At 56.1% G+C, this 13,112-nt stretch overlaps 1 long non-coding RNA gene across 1 annotated transcript in view; it reads right to left on the bottom strand.

The window, feature by feature from the left end:
* LOC309642237 overlaps positions 1–13,112 on the bottom strand; it is a 1,144,662-nt gene that overhangs the window by 540,936 nt on the left and 590,614 nt on the right. The gene's annotated exons all lie outside the window — the stretch shown is intronic.

The raw sequence follows: 13,112 nt of genomic DNA, 5'->3' as shown, positions 1-13,112 counted from the left end.
AACACAGGTATGTGACCTTCCCCAGCTGTCTCCATATCACAGGTGCGTGACAGCCCCAGCTCTCTCCCCATTAAAGGTATGTGACAGCCCGCCTATCTCTCCCCATCACAGGTGAGTGACGACCCCAGCTCTCTCCCCATTACAGGTATGTGACAGCCCCCAGCTCTCTCCCCATCACAGGTGATTGACAGCCCCCATCTCTCTCCCCATCACAGGTGAGTAACCACACCCAGCGCTCTCCCCATCACTGGTATGTGAGAGCCACCAGCTGTCTCCGCCTCACAGGTGCGTGACAGCCCCCAACTCTCTCCCCATCACAGGTATATGACAGGCCAGAGCTGTCTCCACATCACAGGTATATGACAGCCCCCAGCTGTCTCCACATTTTAGGTGACAACACCCAGCTGTCTCCACATAACAGTTATGTGACAACCCCAAGCTCTCTCTCCATCACAGGTGTGTGACTTTCCCCAGCTGTCTCCATATCACAGGTGCGTGACAACTCCCAGCTCTCTTCCCTTCACAGGTGGGTGACAGCACCAAGCTCTCTCCCCATCCCAGGTGAGTGAGAGCCCCCATCTCTCTCCCCATCACAGGTGTGTGACAGCCCCCAGCTCTCTCCACATCACAGGTGAGTGACAGCCCCCAACTCTCTCCCTATCTCAGGTATCTGAGAGCCCCGAGGTCTCTCCTCGTCACAGGTGCCTGACAGCCCCCACCTTTCTCCCCATCACAGGTATGAGTCAGCCCTCAACTGTCTCCACTTCACAGGTAACTGAGAGACACCAGCTGTCTGGGCATAACAGGTATGTGACAGCCAGCAGCTGTCTCCGCATCACAGTTGTGTGACAGCCCCCAGCTCGCTCCCCATCAGAGGTGTTTGACAGTCCCCATCACTCTTCCCATCACAGGTGTGTGACCGCCCCCAGCTCTCTCCCCGTCCCAGGTAAGTGACACACCCCAACTCTCTCCCTATTACAGGTGTGTGACAGCCCCGAGCTCTCGCCCCATCACAGGTGAGTGACAGCCCCCAACTCTCTCCCCATCACAGGTATGTGACACCCCTCAGCTCTCTCCCCATCAGAGGTGTGTGACAGCCCCCAGTTGTCTCAGCATTACAGGTATGTGGCAGTCCCCATCTCTCTCACCATTACAGGTGTGTGACAGCCCCCAGCTCTCTCCCCATCAAAGGTGAGTGACAGACCCCAGCGCTCTCCCTATCTCAGGTACGTGAGAGCCCACAAGTGTCTTCGCATCACAGGTGCCTGACAGCCCCTAGCTCTCTCCACATCTCACATATGTTACAGTCCCCAGCTGTCTCCACAGCACAGGTATGTAACCGCCACCAGATGTCTACGCATCACAGGTATGTGACAACCACCAGCTCTCTCCACATCACAGGTGTGTGACAGCCCCTAGCTGTCTCAGCATTACAGGTATGTGACAGTCCCCATCCCTTTCCCCATCACAGGTTTGTGACTGCCCCCATCTATCTCCGCATCACAGGTGCCTGACAGCCCCCAACTCTTTCTCCATCACAGGTAAGTGACAGCCCTAAGCTGTCTTGCTATCACAGGTATGTGACAGCTGCCAGCTCTCTCCCCATCACAGGTGTGTGACACCCCCAGCTCTCTCCACAACACAGGTGAGTGACAGCTCCCAGCTCACTCCCCATCTCATGTATATGAGAGACCCCAGCTGTCTCCGCATCACAGGTGAACGACAGCCCCCAACTCTCTCCCAATCACAGGTATGTGACAGCCCCCAGCTGTCTCCGCATCACAGGTATGTGAAAGCCCCCAGCTCTCTCCACATCACAAGTGTTTAACGGTCCCAATCTCCCTCCCCATCACAGGTGTGTGACAGCGCCCAGCTCTCTCCCCATCACAGGTGAGTGAAAGCCCCCCAGCTCTCTCCCCATCTCAGGTATGTGACAGCCCCCAGCGGTCTCCGCATCACAGGTGCCTGACAGCCCCCAGCTCTCTTCCCATCACAGGTATGTGACAGCCCCCAGCTCTCTCCATATCATAGGTGTTTGACAGTCCCCATCTCTCTCCCCATCACAGGTGAGTGACAGCCCCCAGCTCTCTCCCCATGATAGATATGTGACAACCCACGCTGTCTCTGCCTCACAGGTGCGTGACAGCCCCCAACTGTCTCCCCATTATAGGTATGTGATAGACCCCAGCTGTCTCCACATCACAGGTATGTGACAAGCCCGAGGTCTCTCCCCATCACAGGTGTGTGCCGTCCCCAGCTCTCCCCATATCACAGGTGCGTGACAACGCCCAACTCTCTCCCCTTCACAGATGGGTGACAGACCCCAGCTCTCTCCCCATCACAGGTGAGAGACAGCCCCCATCTCTCTCCGCATTACAGGTGAGTGACAGCCGCCATCTCTCTCCACATCACAGGTATCTGAGAGCCCCCAGCTGTCTCTGCATCACAGGAGCCTGACAGGTCCCAACTCTCTCCCCATCACAGGTATGTGACAGCCCCCAGGTCTCTCCCCATCACAGGTGTTTGACAATCCTCATCTCCTTCCCCATCACAGGTGCCTGACAGCCCCCAGCTCTCTCCCCATCACAGGTATGTGACAGCCCCCAGCTGTCTCCACATCACTGGTGCCTGACAGCACCCAACTCTCTCCCCATCACAGGTATGTGACAGACCCCAGTATCTCCACATCACAGGTATGTGACAGCCACGACTTGTCTCCGCATCACAAATATGTGTGAGCCCCAGCTCATTCCCCATCACAGGTATTTGACAGTCCCCATCCATCTCCCCTTAACAGGTGTGTGACAGCCCCCAGCTCTCTCGCCATCAAAGGTGAGTGACAGCTCCCAGCTCTCTCCCCATCACAGGTTAGTGAGAGCCCCCAGTTGTCTCAGTATCACAGGTATGTTACTTTCCCCATCTCTCTCCCCATCACAGGTGAGTGACAGCCCCAAGCTCTCTCCACATCACTTTTGTGTGACAGCCCCCAGCACTCTCCCCATCACAGGTGTTTGACAGTCCCCATCTCTCTCCCCAACACAGGTGTGTGAATGTACCCAGCTCTCTCCTCATCACAGGTATATAACAGCCCCCATCTCTCTCCCCATCACAGGTGAGTGACAGCCCACAGCTATCTCCCGATCACTGGTATGTGACAGCCCCCAGCTGTCTCCGCATCACAGGTGCGTGACAGCCCACAGCTCTTTCCCTATCACAGGTATGTGACAGCCCCCAGCTCTCTCCCCATCACAGGTGAAGGACAACCCCTATCTCTCCTCCCATCACAGGTGAGTAACAGCCCCCAGCTCTCTCCCCATCACAGGTATGTGACAGCCCCCAGCTCTCTCCATATCATAGGTGTTTGACAGTCCCCATCTCTCTCACCATCACAGGTGAGTGACAGCCCCCAGCTCTCTCCCCATGATAGATATGTGACAACCCACGCTGTCTCCGCCTCACAGATGCGTGACAGCCCCCAACTGTCTCCCCATTCATTATAGGTATGTGATAGACCCCAGCTGTCTCCACATCACAGCTATGTGACAAGCCCGAGTTCTCTCCCCATCACAGGTGTGTGCCGTCTCCAGGTCTCCCCATATCACAGGTGCATGACAACGCCCAACTCTCTCCCCTTCATAGGTGGGTGACAGCCCCCAGCTCTCTCGCCATCAAAGGTGAGTGACAGCCCCCAGCTCTCTCCCCATCACAGGTTAGTGACAGCCCCCAGGTGTCTCAGCATCACAGGTATGTGACGGTCCCCATCACTCTCCCCATCACAGGTGTGTGATAGACCCCAGATCTATCCCCATCACAAGAGAGTGACGTCCCCCGGCAGTCTCCCCATCACATATATGTGACAGCCCCCAGCAGTCTACGCATCAAACGTGCCTGACAGCCTCCAACTCTCTCCCCATCACAGGTATGTTACTGACGCCTGCTGTCTCCACAACACAGGTATGTGAGAGCCCCCAGCACTCTCCACATCACAGGTGAGTGACAGCCCCCAGCTCTCTCCCCATGAAAAGTGTTTGACAGTCCCCATCTCACTCCCCATCACACGTATGTGACAGCCCTCAGCACTCTCTCCATTACAGATGAGTGACAGCCCCAAGCTCTCTCCCCATCACTGCTGTGTGACCGTCCCCAGCTGTCTCCATACCACAGGTGCGTGACAGTCCCAGCTCTCTCCCCATCACAGGTATGTGACAGCCCCCATCTCTCTACTCATCACAGGTCAGTGACAGCCCCCACCTCTCTCCCCATCACAGGTGTGTGATAGACCCCAGATCTATCCCCATCACAAGTGAGTGACGTCCCCCGGCAGTCTCCCCATCACATATATGTGACAGCCACCAGCTGTCTCCGAATCACAGGTGCCTAACAGCCCCCAACTTTCTCCCCATCACAGGTATGTGAAAGACACAAGCTGTCTCCGAATCACAGGTATAAGACAGCTTCCAGGTCTCTCCCCATCACAGGTGTTTGAAAGTCCCCATCTCTCTCCCCATCACAGGTGTGTGAAAGCCTCCAGCACTCTCCCCATCATAGGTGTTTGACAGTCCCCAACTCCCTCTCCGTCACAGGTGTGTGACAGCCCCAAGCTCTTTCCCCATCACAGGTGAGTGAGAGCCCCCAACTCTCCCCATGATAGGAATGTGACAACACACAGCTATCTCCACCTCACAGGTGTGTGGCAAGCCCCAACTCTCTCTCTATCACAGGTATATGACAGGCTCCAGCTGTCTCCATTGCACAGATATGTGACATCCCCCAGCTGTCTCCCTATTATATATATGTGACAGCCCCCAGCGGTCTCCACATCACAGGTATGTGCAATCCCAAGCTCTCTCCCCATCACAGGTGTGTGACCATCCCCAGCTGTCTCCATATCACAGGTGCGTGACAACGCCCAGCTCTCTTCCCTTCACAGGTGGGTGACAGCACCAAGCTCTCTCCCCATCCCAGGTGAGTGGCAGCCTCCAGCTCTCTCCGCATCACAGGTATGTGACAACCCCCAGCTTTTTCAGCGACACAGGTATGTGACAGTCCCCATCCCTCTCCCCATCACAGGTGTGTGACAGCCCCCAGGTCTCTCCTCGTCCCAGGCGCCTGACAGCCCCCACCTTTCTCCCCATCACAGGTATGAGTCAGCCCCCAACTGTCTCCCCTTCACAGGTAACTGAAAGACACCAGCTGTCTGGGCATCACAGGTATGTGACAGCCAGCAGCTGTCTCCACATCACAGGTGTGTGACAGCCCGAGCTCTCTCCCCATCAGAGGTGTTTGACAGTCCCCATCACTCTTCCCATCACAGGTGTGTGACCACCCCCAGCTCTCTCCCCATCCCAGGTAAGTGACACCCCCCAGCTCTCTCCCTATTACAGGTGTGTGACAGCCCCGAGCTCTCTCCCCATCACAGGGGTGTGACAGCCCCCAACTCTCTCCCCATCACAGGTATGTGACACCCCTCAGCTCTCTCCCCATCAGAGGTGTGTTACAGCCCCCAGTTGTCTCAGCATTACAGGTATGTGACAGTCCCCATCTCTCTCACCATAACAGGTGTGTGACAGCCCCCAGCTCTCTCCCCATCACAGGTGAGTGACAGACCCCAGCGCTCTCCCTATCTCAGGTACGTGACAGCCCGCAGGTATCTCCGCATCACAGGTGCCTGACAGCCCCTAGCTCTCTTCACATCTCACATATGTTACAGTCCCCAGCTGTCTCCACAGCACAGGTATGTAACAGCCACCAGCTGTCTACGCATCATAGGTATGTGAAAACCCCCAGCTCTCTCCCCATCACAGGTGTGTGACAGCCCCTAGCTGTCTCAGCATAACAGGTATGTGACAGTCCCCATCCCTTTCCCCATCACAGGTGTGTGACTGCCCCCAGCTATCTCCGCATCACAGGTGCCTGACAGCCCCCAACTCTTTCTCCATCACAGGTAAGTGACAGACCAAAGCTGTCTCGCTATCACAGGTATGTGACAGCCACCAGCTGTCTCCACATCCCAGGTATGTGACAGCCGCCAGCTCTCTCCCCATCACAGGTTTATGACACCCCCAGCTCTCTCCCCATCACAGGTGAGTGACAGCTCCCAGCTATCTCCCCATCTCATGTATATGAGAGCCCCCAGCTGTCTCCGCATCACAGGTGAACGACAGCCCCCAACTCTCTCCCCATCACAGGTAAGTGACAGCCCCCAGCTGTCTCCGCATCACAGGTATGTGAAAGCGCCCAGCTCTCTCCACATCACAAGTGTTTAACGGTCCCCATCTCTCTCCCAATCACAGGTGTGTGACAGCGCCCAGCTCTCTCCCCATCACACGTGAGTGACAGCCCCCCAGCTCTCTCCCCATCTCAGGTATGTGACAGCCCACAGCGGTCTCCGCATCACAGGTGCCCGAGAGCCCCCAACTCTCTCTCCATCACAGGTAAGTGACAGCCCCCAGCTGTCTCCATATCACAGGTATGTTAGAGCCACCAGCTGTCTCCGCATCACAAGTATGTGACAGCCCCCGCCCTCTCCCCCTCAGAGGTGTTTGACAGTCCCCATCACTCTCCCCATCACAGGTGTACGACAGCCCCCAGCTCTCTCCCCATCACAGGTATGTGACAGCCCCCAGCCGTCTCCACTTTACAGGTATGTGAGAACGCCAAGCTCTTTCCCCATCACAGGTGTGTGACCTTCCCCAGCTGTCTCCATATCACAGGTGCGTGACTGCCCCCAGCTCTCTCCCCTTCACAGATAGGTGACAGCCCCCAGCTCTCTCCCAATCACAGGTGATTGACAGCCCCCATCTTTCTCCCCATCAAAAATGAGTGACAGCCCCCAGCTCTCTCCCCATCACAGGTGAGTGACGGCCCCCGGTTGTCTCCCCATCACATGTATGTGACAGCCCCCAGCTCTCTCCACATCACAGGTGCCTGACAGCCACCAAGTCTGACCCTATCATGGCTATGTCACAGCCGCCAGCTGTCTGCACATAACAGGTATGTGACAGACACCAGCTGTCTCCGCATTACAGGTATGTGACAGCCCCCAGCTCTCTCCCCATCACAGGTGTTTGACAGTCCCCATCTCTCTCCCCATCACAGGTGTGTGACAGCCCCAAGCTCTCTCCCCATCCCAGGTGAGTGAGAGCCCCCATCTCTCTCCCCATTACAGGTGAGTGACAGCCCCCTGCTCTCTCCCCATCACAGGTGAGTGGCAGCCTCCAGCTCTCTCCCCATCACAGGTATATGACTGGCCCCAGCTGTCTCCACTTCACAGATATGTCACAGCCCGCAGCTGTATCCCCATTATATATATGGGACAGTACCCAGCTGTCTCCAAATCACAGGTATGTGACAACCACAAGCTCTCTCCCCATCACAGGTGTGTGACCATCCCCAGGTGTCTCCATATCACAGGTGAGAGCCCCCAGCTCTCTCCACAACACAGGTGAGTGACAGTCCCCAGCTCTCTCCCCATCCCAGGTGAGTGAGAGCCCCCATCTCTCTCCCCATTACAGGTGAGTGACAGCTCCCTGCTCTCTCCCCATCACAGGTGAGTGGCAGCCTCCAGCTCTCTCCCCATCACCGGTATGTGACAACCCCCAGCTGTCTCAGAGACACAGATATGTGACAGTCCCCATCTCTCTCCCCATCTCAGGTATCTGACAGCTCCCAGCTGTCTCCTCGTCACAGGTGCCTGAGAGCCCCCACCTTTCTCCCCATCACAAGTATGTGTCAGCCCCCAACTGTCTCCACTTCACAGGTATCTGTAAGACACCAGCTGTCTCCGCATCAGAGGTATGTGGCAGCCCCCAGGTCTCTCCCCACTACAGGTGTTTGACATACCCCATCTCTTCCCCCATCACAGGTGTGTGACAGCCCCCAGCTCTCTCCCCATTACAGGTGAGTGACAGCCCGCATCTCTCTCCCCATCACAGGTGTGTGACAGCCCCCAGCTCTCTCCCCATGAGAGGGGAGTGACAGCCCCCAGCTCTCTCCCCATCATAGGTATGTGACAGCCACCAGCTGTCTCCGCATCACAGGTATGAAACAGCCACCAGCTCTCTCCGCATCACAGGTATGTGACAGGCCCCAGCACTCTCCAAATCATAGGTGTTTGAGAGTCCCCATCTCTCTCCCCATCACAGGTGTGTGACAGCCCCCAGCTCTCTCCCCATCACAGGTGAGTGACAGCCCACAGCGGTCTCCACATCACAAGTGCCCGACAGCCCCCAAATCTCTCCCCATCACAGGTATATGATAGGCCCCAGCTGTTTCCACATCACAGGTATGTGACAGCCCCCAGATGTCTCCCCATTATTGGTATGTGACAACCCACAGCAGTCTCCACATCACAGGTATGTGACAGCCCCAAGCTCTCTCCACATCGCTTATGTGTGACAGCCACCAGCCCTCTCCCCATCACAGGTGTTTGAGAGTCCCCATCTCTCTCCCCATCACAAGTGAGTGAAAGCCCACAGCTATCTCCCCATCACAGGTGAGTGACAGCCCCCTTCTCTCGTCCCATCACAGGTGAGTCAAAGCCACCAGCTCTCTCCCCATCACAGGTGAGTGACAGCCGCTAGCTCTCTCCCCATCACTGTTATGTGACAGCCCCCAGCTGTCTCCGCATCACAGGTGCGTGACAGACCCCAGCTCTCTCCCCATCAGAGGTATTGACAGCCCCCATCTCACTTCCCATTACAGGTGAGTAAACACCCCCAGCGCTCTCCCCATCACAGGTATGTGACAGCCCCCAGCTGTCTCCGCCTCACAAGTGCGTGACAGCCCCCAGCTCTCTCCCCATCACAGGAGATTGACAGCCCCCATCTCTCTTCCCATTACAGGTGAGTAAACACCCCCAGCTCTCTCCCCATCACAGGTTAGTGAGAGCCCCCAACTCTCCCCATGATAGGTATGTGACAACCCACAGCTATCTCCGCCTCACAGTTGCGTGGGAGACCCCAACTCTCTCCCCATCACAGGTATATAACAGGCCCCAGCTGTCTCCACTTCACAGATATGTGACAGCCTGCAGCTGTCTCCCCATCACATATATGTGACAGCCCGCAGCTGTCTACGCATCACAGATGCTTGACAGCACCCAACTTTCTCCGCATCACATGTATGTGTCTGCCCTCTGCTGTCACCACATCACAGGTATGTGAAAGACACCAACTGTCTCCGCAACACAGGTTTGTGACAGCCCCCAGGTCTCTCCCCATCACTGGTGTTGGACAATCCCCATCTGCCTCCCATCACAGGTGTGAGATAGCCACCAGCTCTCTCCCCATCACAGGTGAGAGACAGCCCCCAGCAGTCTCCCCATCACAGGTATGTGACAGGCCCCAGCTGTCTCCGCATCACAGGTGCCTGACAGCCCACAACTCTCTCCCCATCACATGTATGTGACAGACCCCAGCTCTCTCCCCATCACAGGTGTTTGACAGTCCCCATCTCTCGCTCCATCACAGGTGTGTGAGAGACCCTAGCTCTCCCTCCATCACAGGTGTGTGACCGTCCCCATCTATCTCCATATCACAACTGCGTGACTACACCCAACTCTCACCCCTTCACAGGTGGGTGACAGCCCAAAGCTCTCTCCTGATCACAGGTGAGTGACAGCCTCCAGCTCTCTCCCCATCACAAGTGACTGACATCCCCCATCTCTCTTCCCATCTCAGGTGAGTGACCGCCCTCAGCTCTCTCCCCATCATAGGTATGTGACAGGCCCCTCCTGTAACAGCATCACAGGTATCTTACAGTCCACATTTCCCTCCCCATCACAGGTGTGTGATATCCCCAAACTGTCTCGCCATCACAGGTGAGGTACGGCGCCCAGCTCTCTCCGAATTACAGGTATATGATAGCCCCCAGCAGTCTCCACATCACAGGTATGTGACAACGCCAAGCTCTCTCCCCATCACAGGTGTGTGACCGTCCCCAGTTGTCTCCATATCACAGGTGCGTGAAAGCCCCCAGCTCTCTCCCCTTCACATGTGGGTGACAGCCCCAAGCTCTCTCCTGATCACAGGTGAGTGACAGCCCCCAGCTCTCTCCCCATCACAGGAATGTGACAGCCCCCACCTGTGTCCACATCACAGGTATGTGACAGCCCCCAGCTCTCTCCCCATCACAGGTGTTTGACATTCTTCATCTCTCTCCCCATCACAGGTGTGTGACAGCCCCCAGCTCTCTACCAATCAGAGCTATTTCACATCCCCCAGCTGTCTCCGCATTAAAGGTGCCTGACAACCCCTCAACTCTCTCCCCATCACAAGTGTGTTACAGCCGACAACTGTCTCCACATCACAGGTATGTGACAGCCACCAGGTCTCTCCCCATCGCAAGTATGTGATAGCCCCCAGCTCTCTCCCCGTTATACGTATGTGACAGCCCCCAGCTGTCTCCACATCACAGGTATGTGACAACGCAAAGCTCTCTCCCCATCACATTTGTGTGACCGTCCCCAGCTGTCTCCATATCACAGGGGTGTGAAAGTACCCCGCTCTCTCCCCTTCACAGGTGGGTGACAGCACCCAGCTCTAGCCCCATCAAAATTGATTGACAGACCCCATCTCTTACCACATCACAAATGAGTGACAGCCCCAAGCTCTCTCCCCATCACAGGTGAGTGACGGCCCCCAGCTGTCTCCCCATCACAGGTAAGTGACAGCCCACAGCTGTCTCTGCATCACAGGTATGTGAAAGAAACCAGCTGTCTCCGAATCACAGGTATCTGACAGTCCCCATCTCTTTTCCCATCACAGGTGTTTGACAGACCCCAGCTCTCTCCCGATTTCAGGTGAGTAAGAAATCCCAGCACTCTTCCCATCACAGGTATCTGAGAGCCCCCATCCGTCCCCACATCACAGGAGCCTAACAGCCCCCAACTCTCTACCCATCACAGGTATGTCACAACCGCCATTGTCTCCACAGCACAAGGATGTGACAACCACTAGTTGTCTCTGTATCATAGGTATGTGTGAGCCCCCAGCTCTCTCCCCATCACAGGTGTGTGACAACACCCAGCTGTCTCCACATCACAAGAATGTGACAGCAACTACCTGACTCCGCATTAAAGGTATGGAACTGGCCCCAGCACTCTCCCCATCACAAGTGTTTCACAGTCCCCATCTCTTTCCCCTTCACAAGAGAGTGACAGCCCCAAGCTCCTTTCCCATCACAGGTGTGTGACATCCCCCTGCTCTCTCCCCATCCCCGGTGAGTGACAGCCCCCAGCTCTCTCCCAATCACAGCAGTGTGACAGTCGACATCTGTCTTAGAATTACAAGTAAGTGACAATCCCCATCTCTCTCCCCATCACAGGTGTGTGACAAACCCAAGCTCTCTCCCCATCACAGGTGTGTGACATCCCCCAGCTCTCTCCCCATCACCGGTGAGTTACAGCCCCCAGCTCTCTCCCCATCACTGTATGTGACAGCCCCCAACTGTCTCCATATCACAGGTGCCTGACAAACCCCAAGTCTCTCCCCATCACTGGTATGTGACAGCCCCCACGTCTCTCACCATCACAGGTGTTTGATAGTCCGCATGTCTTTCCCCATCACAGGTGTGTGATAGCCGCCAGCTCGCTCCCCATCACAGGTGTGTCAGTCCCCAACTCTCTCCCCATCACAGGGGAGTAACAATCCCCATCCCTTCCCTTTCACAGGTGTGTGACAGCCACCAGCTCTCTCCCCATCACAGGTGAGTGACGGCCCCCAGCTCTCTCCACATCACATGTATGTGACAGACCCCAGCTGTCTCCGCATCAAAAGTGCCTGACAGTCCCCTACTCTCTCCACATCACTGGTATGTTAACGCCCCCAGCTGTCTGCACATCACAGGTGTGTGAACGTCCCCAGTTGTCTCCATATCACAGGTGCGTGAAAGCCCCCAGCTCTCTCCCTTTCACATGTGGGTGACAGCCGCAAGCTCTCTCCTGATCACAGGTGAGTGACAGCCCCCAGCTCTCTCCCCATCACAGGTATGTGACAGCCCCCACCTGTGTCCACATCACAGGTATGTGACAGTCCCCAGCTCTCTCCCCATCACAGGTGTTTGACAATCTTCATCTCTCTCCCCATCGCAGGTGTGTTACCGTCCCCAGTTGTCTCCATATCACAGGTGCCTGAAAGCCCCCAGCTCTCTCCCCTTCACCGGTGGGTGAGAGCCCCAAACTCTCTCCTGATCACAGGTGAGTGACAGCCCGCAGCTCTCTCCCCATCACAGTTGTTTGATATTCCCCATCTCTCTCCCTATCACAGGTGTGTGACAGCCCCCAGCTCTCTCCCCATCACAAGTATGTGACAGCTCACAGCTGTCACTGCATCACAGGTATTTAACAGCCCCCAGCTGTCTCAGCACAACAGCTATGTGACAGTCCCCATCACTCTCCCCATCACAGGTGTGTCACAGCCCCCAGCTCTCTCCCCATCACAGGTGAGTGACGACCCCCAGCTGTCTCCCCATCACATGTATGTGACAGCCCCCAGCTGTCTCCACATCAAAGGTGCCTGAGAGCCCCCAACTCTCTCTTCATCACTGGTATGTTAACGCCCCCAGCTGTCCGCACATCACAGGTGTGTGACCGTCCCCAGTTATCTCCATATCACAGGTGCGTGAAAGCCCCGAGCTCTCTCCTCTTCACATGTGGGTGACAGCCCCAAACTCTCTCCTGATCACAGGTGAGTGACAGACCCCAGCTCTCTCCCCATCACAGGTATGTGACAGCCCCCACCTGTGTCCACATCACAGGTATGTGACAGCCCCCAGCTCTCTCCCCATCACAGGTGTTTAACATTCTTCATCTCTCTCCCCATCACAGGTGTGTGACAGCCCACAGCTCTCTACCCATCAGAGCTATTTGACATTCCCCAGCTGTCACTGCATCACAGTTGCCTGACAGCCCCCAGCTTTCTCCCCATCACAGGTATGTGACAGCCCCCAGCTGTCTCAGCATCACAGGTATGTGGCAGTCCCCATCTCTCTCCACATCACAGGTGTGTGACAGCCCTCAGCTCTCTCCCCGTCACAGGTGAGTAACGGCCCCCAGCTGTCTCCCCATAACATGTATGTGACATCACCCAGCTGTCTCCGCATTAAAGGTGCCA

Source organism: Balaenoptera physalus (assembly GCF_965194825.1).
Source record: "Balaenoptera physalus genome assembly, chromosome: 14".
Classification (NCBI taxonomy): domain Eukaryota; kingdom Metazoa; phylum Chordata; class Mammalia; order Artiodactyla; family Balaenopteridae; genus Balaenoptera; species Balaenoptera physalus.
Note: the sequence above shows the minus strand (reverse complement) of the source record. Positions and strands in the feature narration are given on the sequence as shown.